The following is a 9,086-nucleotide window of genomic DNA, read 5'->3' as shown; positions in this document are numbered from 1 at the left end:
AGGACTTGTTATTATGACGAACCAATAATCCCAAGGCTCTTTTTATTATTGTTATTTACTTTCAACCAGCTAAACCTCCTATTTTACAATCTCCTTTCTCCTCTAATCATTCTCTTAAAGTTAGTTAAATTGAACAACTCCCTAGTGGAATGATACTCTCTCTTACTACTATTACTTCGATAGACCGTGCACTTGCGGTTTGGCTCTATCAAGATTTTGGCGCTGTTGTCGGGGACTTAACTAATTTAATTAACTTTTTCTTAGTGATTAGAATTCTCTTCTTTTTCTTTTCTTTTTCTTCTTTTACTCTTTTCTTTTCTTTCTGTTATCGTTAACTTCTTGGGTTCTCAAATTTTTATGCGAAAAACCAGAAATTGAGTGGTATTTATTCCTGAGATCGAAAGGGTTTTACATAGAAGAAAGAGAGACGGACTAAATAATACCGCCATGGCTGATCGCACTCTCAAAGAGTATGCAACGCCATCTACGGTTGAGCCACAAGCTATTATTGTGTACCCAACGGTTGAGGATGATAACTTCGAAATCAAGTCTGTGGTGCAGCAAAATCAGTTTTCGGGATCCCCCGCCGAGGATCCCAATCTTCACATCTCTGTTTTCCTAAGAATTAGTGGAACCATAAAGGAGAACCAAGAGGCAGTAAGACTTCATCTGTTTCCCTTTTCCTTAAGGGATAGAGCTAGCGCTTGGTTCCATTCCCTTGAAGTCGGTTCCATTACTTCATGGGATCAAATGAGGTAAGCATTCCTTGCCCGATTCTTCCCCCCTCTAAAACTGCTAAACGAAGGGACCAAATTACACGGTTCAATAAAAAAGATGGGGAATCTCTCTATGATGCGTGGGAGCGTTTCAAGGAAATGCTTTGACTTTGTCCCCACCATGGTTTAGAGAAGTGGCTCATAGTCCACACTTTTTATAATGGCTTGTCTTATACCACTAAGATGTTTGTTGATGCAGCTGCAGGTGGAGCTCTAATGAACAAGAAATACACGGAGGCATATGCCTTGATTGAAGATATGGCTCAAAATCATTACAAGTGGACCGACGAGAGAGCCATCACTAGTTCTTCACCCTTCAAAAAGGAGGCGGGTATATACGAAGTCTCTAACTAAGATCAGCTTGCTGCTAAGATTGATGCACTAACCCAAAAATTTGAAACTCTAAATGTTAGTGCCATCAATTCTACTTCTGCATCTCCTTCTTGTGAAATATGTTGTATATCTGGTCATGAAGGTGTTGATTGCCAACTAGGTGGTGCTGTTAATGGTGTTGAGCAATTGAACTATGCTCAATACAACCAAGCGATGAGGCAAAACCAAAACTTTTATAAAAATCAAAATCCCTATGGACAAGTAGCACCACTTGGCTATGCAATCAACCAGAGAGTTGCTCAGAAATATAATTTGGAAATCTTGTTGGAAAATTCTATTGCCAACCAAAATAAACAACTTCAAGAACTTAAAAACCAAACCGGATTTCTGAACGATTCTCTTTCCAAACGCAATACCAAGGTTGATTCTATCTCTACTCATTCTAAAATGCTTGAAACACAAATCTCCCAAATAGGCAAACAAGTTGCCACCCTTTCTCAAACACTTGGAGTCTTTCCTGGTCAAACTGAAGCCAACCCTAAAGCTCATGTTAATGCTATTTCTTTTGGGGGTAGAAAGTTAGGAGAAACTATTGGTATGGTTGAAAACATTGAGAAAGAAAGTGTCAAGCTTTTAGGTGATAAAACAGTGATAGAAAGTGAGAAACCGCTCGATGAGACCAAGGCTCCTTCCCCTTTAAAAATTGCTAATCTCAACTTGGAGGGTAGATTTAATAAGTTTGGTAACATACTTAAGAAAATTTGCACTAAAATTTCCTTTGCAGAAGCTTTGTCTCGGATGCCTCTATATGCTAAGTTTTTAAAGATATTTTTTTCAAAGAATAAGACTATAGAGCATCATGAAACAATAGCATTGACTAGGAAGAGTAGCGCAATCATCAAGAAGATACCTCCTAAGCTTAGAGATCCAGGTAGTTTTACCATACCTTGTGTGATCGGGGATGGAACCATAGATAAAGCCATGTGTGACTTAAGAGCCATTGTTAGCCTGTTGCCTTTATCCCTCTTTAAGAGGATGGGGATAGGAGAGTTGAAACCCACTGATTTGACATTAAAACTTGCTGACCGTTCTACCATCCAAGAGGACATCCCCGTTAATATAGAAGGAATATACATCCCTGCTGATTTTATGGTAGTAGATATAGAAGAGGACGGTGATTACCCTATGATTTTAGGAAGACCCTTCCTTGCTACCGCAGGAACTATTGTTGATGTCAAACATGGTAGGATTATCTTTCAAGTCAGTGATGAAATGGCAGGATTCCAATTGGAAAATGTTATGAAAGGTCCCGATCCTTACTTATGTGCATTGCTTAAAGATCATGATGTGAAAGAACGCTTCATAGTGTCATCTACACAACATGATCTCTTTGATCCATTCTAAGGACTCTTTCTAACCGTCAAGCTAATGACTCTAAAAGAGCGCTTCGTGGGAGGCAACCCACGCATTTATTTGCTTTATTTTGCTTGTTTTCCATTGTTTTAAGTGTTTTGTAGGTAATTGTCTAAGTTTGATTCAAGAAAAGTAAAAAATTTTGAAGCCCCCGTGACCAGAAGGTTGGCACGACCCGTGCTAAGGTTGGAATGGACGTGCTAGCTGACCAACCCAAACCCACAAAACTCCAGAAACTTGGCACGGCCCGTGCCAATATGTGGCACGGCCGTGCCCGACTTCTAACCCACTATAACACAAAATTTTCTCTTCTTCTTCTTCATTCTACACCACAAACCTCTTTCATCTTTCAAACTTCCCTCTAAACCTCCATAACCATCCACCTTCAAACCTTCATATCTCCATCAAATCTCCACCAAACCAATCCATTTCACCCCCAAATCAACTCTAAACTTCATTCTAAACAAAACCCTTCCATCAAAAACAACTTTCATCCACCCAAAGCTATAATTCACAAAAACCTTATTCCCTTTAACCTAACCTTAAAACCACAAATTCTTAACCAATCTCCACACCTAAACTCATAAACCTTACTCAAACATCAAACCCAAACCCAAACCTATACCAACTTTTTACACCAAAATTTTCCCCAAACCCTAAACCTTCACAAAAACACAAAGTCAACCCAAGGTCAATGTCAAATGGCTTCAAGAAGGAGTGGTAAGGAACCATCAAGCTCTTCAGGAGGACCTCCACAAAAGAAATGAGCATCGGCTAAGAATCATGGCATAGTCTTCAAGGATAACAACCAAAAGGAAAGGTATAAAGTTCTTATCTCTAAACCTTTACATCCTTGTAGGTACCCTGACTCTCATACTATGAATGTGTTAGAGATTAGGGACAATGTTTTTGAACTACTGAATAGGTTAGGATGGGGTGATATGCTTAGACCTATGAGGGGGTATGAGAACTTCACTTATGAGTTTTTAAGTTCTATCCAATTCAAGAAAGAGAAGTTGAATTTCGATGACCCCGATCATATAGTCTCCTTCTAGCTTTTGAATATTGATTACGAGATGTCCCTTGAAAATTTTTGCAATGAAATGGGCTTCGCAAATGCGGGGTTCATCCACGACTCTTGGAATCAAGCTCTAAAGTCGAAAGACTGTGACCCTGCTAGCTTTTGGAAACGCATCACCGGTTTAAGAAAATATGTTTCACGTTCCAAAAAGGCTAGTAACATTCATAACCCAGTGCTTAGGTACCTTCAAAGAGTAATGGCTTGTACCATTTGGGGTAGGAAATAAGTAGGAACGTGTAGGACATATGAACTCTTCATGCTTTGGGCTATGCTTAATAATAATCTAATGAATACTTGTTTTTACATGCTTGATTACCTTGCCTCCAAAGGAAATAAGCCTACTTATGTAGCTGATATAGTGGTGGGTGGTGTTATTACATTCATTGCTAGGAAGTTTGGAGTGAGTGAGGAGGAGGGGATAAATCAAATTGAGGGCAACAATAGGCTTAACATAGAGACGCTAATCTCTATGAAATTCATTAAGCATCGTCCACCTTTGCAATATGCCCTTAAACACAATGTACCTATTCTATTTTTGTTTCCTAACCCATCTCGGACTAACACCGAGGTGGAAGAAAATCTGTTGTATGTTGATAATGTCCAGGTACATGAGCCACAAAATCTTGATGAAGGAGAAGGTGCTAACTTGCACCATGAGGGAGAGCACCATGACCAAGAAACCGGTGAGCTAAATGACAATGGAAGATGGGCATGGATGCAAACCGAGGTTGAGAGAATAAGCACCGAACAATAAAGGCAAGGTGTTGAATTATCGTGGCTCCGAAATGATGTCCAAAAGGGCAACCGCTTGAAACAGGAGAACAATGAAATGCTCCGGAGGATGATGCAACACCTTAATCTCCAAGGTCCTTCCTATGGACCCCAATAAATTGTGAGCTTTCCTCTTCCTCTCTTCCCTTATCTCTTCTCTCTTTCTTCCTCTACTCTTTCTTCTTCTTCTTTTTCTCTTTTCTTTTAATTTGCTTTTCTTTTGAATCATTGAGGACAATGCTTATCCTAAGTGTGTGGGGGGGAGCCTAATAAAGTGTCTAGAGTCGTAGTGTTTCCAAACTCCCTTGAACTATATTCTTTTGTTTTGTTTTTATAGTGAAAGGCATGATTAAGTAGCTTGTTTTTGATGGAAATTATGGCATAAATTTTTTTGTTTGTCTTCTCTTAAAAGGTTGTTTCTTGTACATGAAAGTGATTTATTGTGTTTTTAGTGTTCTTGCTATACCCACATCATGTTTTATTGTGAAAATTCTCTAATGAGAAAAGCACTCAGTTGCAATCTTTGAGTAAATGTATGAGCAGGTATTTTAAGGAACACGTTCTAACTTTAATGGTAACTTAGACCCTTAAAAGTCTTTAGAGTAAAAGTAGTATAAGTTTGTTTGGGAAATAATGTGCTTTATTGTTATATTTATAATGTGTTAAACTAAATGGGGCGGGAGAATGGAACCAACATGTGGAGGAAAGGACACCCTCTCTCTGACTTCCTAAATGTGGTGGTGACTCCCTAATTGAGCTTAAGTTTCAAATCCCTCAAAAGAGGAAATAAATTCATCAAAGCTAGGGGGAAAGGACACCCTCTCCAAAAAGACTTCCTACGCGGAGATGATTAAAAATTTTGCAGCACTACTTAAGGTGATTTTGAATCTAGGGGGAAAGGACACCCTCTCCATAGAGACTTCCTATGAGGATAGATAGCCCCTAAGCAATCTGCAGCCCCTTGTGCTTAATTTGTTAATCTAATTTTAACTGAATTCCCATCTCTCTTATTTGAAATGAAGAAAGGACTTTTCTCGGTTACTTTAGTATTAAGGTTAGAACGTGTTCCTCATAATATCTGTCTTATACAGGAGCAAGAAAAGGGTTGGACTGCACACACACACACACTCACTTGAGACTTGATGTTGGGCTGAATAGGTTCACAATGAATACTTGAGATTGTGATTAGTGTACTTTGAAATAAAACCTTAAGAGGGACATTAGTTTTCAATTGTGTTGCCATATCTTTTTGTTGCTACTATGTCTATTGCCTTTTGCTTGAGGACAAGCAAAAATTCAAGTGTGGGGGAGTTTGATGAGTCGTTATTTAGTTTATTTTTATATATTATTTAGTTTAGTTTTATTTAGATTTGATTTTATTTTATTTAAATATTATTTCCTTTTTGAATCTTTTTACTTCAATTGCATATTTTATATTTCAGGAATGAATATTGGATGGAAGGAGTCTTGGAGCAAAAGAAAGGAGTCTGGAGCTGATTTGGAGCAAGAATATGAAGATTCGGGAACAAAAATATAAATCCCCCAAGTCAGAAGCTTGGCACGGCTCGTGCCAACATGTGGCATGGCCGTGCCACCCTCCAGAGTGCCTTTTGCTGCTTTTGCTTTGGCCCCAAGTTACTCTGTTTTAGTTTTACCGAAAATCCCTTGTTATTGCTTAGATTTTAAGTCGAATGTAAGCTATAAATAGAGTAGCTCTCCATCACAAATATTCATCTTTATTTCTTGGAATTCAATAGTGACAATTGTTTTCATAATAAAGTTCATCTTTTATTTCTTTACTTTCATGCAATTTATTTTATTCTTTCTCTCTTCTCCCCCATGTCTACGATGAACATGAGTGAGTAGTCTTCTCTTGTCTTGGGATTGTTGGATAAGTCTAATGACATAATCCTAATCGAACCAAACTTTAACCCTAATTTAATGTAACTCTAATTTCTAATCTAAATTCACCGTTTTAACATGAATTAACCATTATCAAACTATGGAAACGGAAGTGGAGGGTTTGATAATTGTTAATCCATCATCTCAAATATCAATTCATAATGCGAAAGCGGAGCTTTGATATTGGAACAAGTGAATTTAGACAAGAATTGCAAAGGCAATGAAAAAGTCTTTGCAATCCTTGAGACATGTGTAGTTTCAATCCTTATAAGCTTCTTCTAGTAATCAAGTCAGCGAAATAGGCTTGGCTGCTAGAGGTAAACTCTCACCGAACTTGATCGGAAAGGTGAGGGGCTAAAGGGAAACCGGTCTTTAGAAATTAGGTGTAAAACATGAAATTAGAAGTTAAAGTCTTGGCTAGTGAAGGACTTGTTATTATGACGAACCAATAATCCCAAGGCTCTTTTTATTATTGTTATTTACTTTCAACCAGTTAAACCTCCTATTTTATAATCTCCTTTCTCCTCTAATCATTATCTAAAAGTTAGTTAAATTGAACAACTCCCTAGTGGAACGATACTCTCTTTTACTACTATTACTTCGATAGACCGTGCACTTGCGGTTTGGCTCTATCACCCTCCTTGTTATTTAATTATTTTTCTTGAGATAGAGTCGAACTATATGATTAGAGGCTTTATTTTATTATTTATTAGAATATATTTAGTGGAAAAATATAATTATTTAGAATAACGAGGCTTTGGGGCAGAATTGGAAATAAGGGAAAATAAGTAGGTTACGTGCAAACTGCTTTTGGGAGAAAGAGGAGAAACCTAGAGAAGAGAAGAGCCAGAGAAGAGAAGCCTGTAGAATCCTTGCAATCAATCAATCTAAGGTAAGGGTGGGACTATCATTCAATAATCTCGAGTCTATGATTCTGGAAATTTCATTTAACATGTTGTAGGTTTAGTTTTTGAGAATTGGAGAATTAGGGTTAAGAGTGATAATTGATGATTTATGTTATGTTGTTGTTGATTTGTGGTTATTGATGATTGTTGTTGCTAATGTCATATTATGAATTAGATATGAATTATGTTGAGTTGTTGTTGTTGATTGTGATGATTTTGAATGAATGTGAAGTTTGAATAATATAAGTTGTTTTTCCTGATTTTTTCTTATCTCTGTCCCGAATTTTGAAATAGAAACTGGTATTGATCGGTACAGAATTGGTCTTAGGTGTAAACACGAAAGTTGTAGGTACAAATGTTAGTTTTCTAATGCCATTGGTCTGACGTCAAAATGATTTATAGAACTTGAGTTATGGTCAAATTACTGCACGTAGGTCACAGTGAATTTTTATGGACTTTCCGCACAACTTTCCTGAATTTTGAAATAGAAACTGGTATTGATCAGTACAGAACTGGTCTTAAGTGTAAACACGAAAGTTGTAGGTATGGATGTTAGTTTTCTAATGTCGTTGGTCTGATGTCAATATGATTTATAGAACTTAAGTTATGGTCAAATTACTGCACATAGGTCACTGTGAATTTTTATGGACTTTCTACACAACTTTTTCGAATTTGAAACGAAAACTGGTATTGATCGGTACATAATTGGCCTTGGGTGTAAACATGAAGGTATGAAAGTTTTATATAATTTTGTTAGCTTTCCAGTAACTTTGGTTTGAAGTGAAAATGACTTTTAGTTTTTGAGTTATGATGAAAATACCCCGAGGAGGTCTTAGCGAAATTGTACGGTGACAACATTCTCTGTTTCATGTTTATGCGTCTTTTTCACACGTCTCTGTTTTAAATTGGTCTTTGGTATAAACATGAAAGTTGTTGATAATTGTGATATCTTTCTAGTATCCTTGGTTTGACATGGAGATATGTTATGTATAATTTATTATGTTTTTACAAAATTGCATGATAAATTGTTGATGTTTGAATATAATATTAACGATGATCTGTGAAGTTGTTATAAGATGATTTAATGTTGTTACGGATGATATATATATATATATATATATATATATATAATCGTATATGCATTATGTGAATTATAAGTGATGTTTTGAGACGATGATTACATTTTGATATTGTTATATCTTGAGATTATTGATGTGCCACCTTGTTGCTGTTTACTATTGATTAAAGCTGCATGTGTCGGTCTAAGATGTGAGATGTTGATCCAAATTATTGGAGTCATATAAGTCGTTCATGTTGTCTAAGTTGTAAGATGTTGAGTCCATGCATACTCATTTAAAGACGAGGGCTCATGTCCTAGGAGCTTTTGGTCAATAGCGACGAGGGCTTATGCTCTAGGAGTATATTTACACTCAAAAGCGACGAGGGCTTATGCCCTAGAATGGTACCACATGCATGAGTAAAATGATAGAGTTGCATAGTCGAGTTAAGTTGCATTGTCGAGTCAAGTTGTTAAGTTGATTTATGAAGTTGATATTGATGTTGATTATGAAGTTGATTATGATGATGATAATGATGCTACATGACCATTGTTATGATATGTTGATGATGTTTATGTTGTTAAATATAATTGTTGAATTATATGCTTAACATTATTGTTTGTGAATCTCACCCCTCTGCTTGGAAATGTGGCTCTTCGAATGAGTAACTTGCAGGTGATTGAGAATAAGTAGTTGTTGATTGCTGTCGTGAGTGGCGATCTCTCACTGTGTCTTTAGGTGCTCTGATACGTAGCGGGATGGGAACATTTGTGGCTATTTTCTATTCCTTACGTACTGCTTATGATTTTACATGACTATGATTTAGTTTTTGGATTATTACGAGATG

General features: G+C 36.8%; 1 non-coding gene across 1 annotated transcript; it reads right to left on the bottom strand.

Moving 5' to 3' along the window:
* Positions 1–797: 797 nt before the first annotated feature.
* On the bottom strand, positions 798–904 carry LOC146937307 (small nucleolar RNA R71). The gene has a single exon (XR_015033677.1). It is a non-coding gene; the product is annotated as a small nucleolar RNA R71 (small nucleolar RNA).
* Between the last annotated feature and the right edge of the window lie 8,182 nt (positions 905–9,086).

The sequence above is a fragment of the Medicago sativa genome, chromosome 3 (assembly GCF_051527215.1).
Source record: "Medicago sativa cultivar Bolivia chromosome 3, Bolivia_mono, whole genome shotgun sequence".
Classification (NCBI taxonomy): Eukaryota; Viridiplantae; Streptophyta; class Magnoliopsida; order Fabales; family Fabaceae; genus Medicago; species Medicago sativa.
Note: the sequence above shows the minus strand (reverse complement) of the source record. Positions and strands in the feature narration are given on the sequence as shown.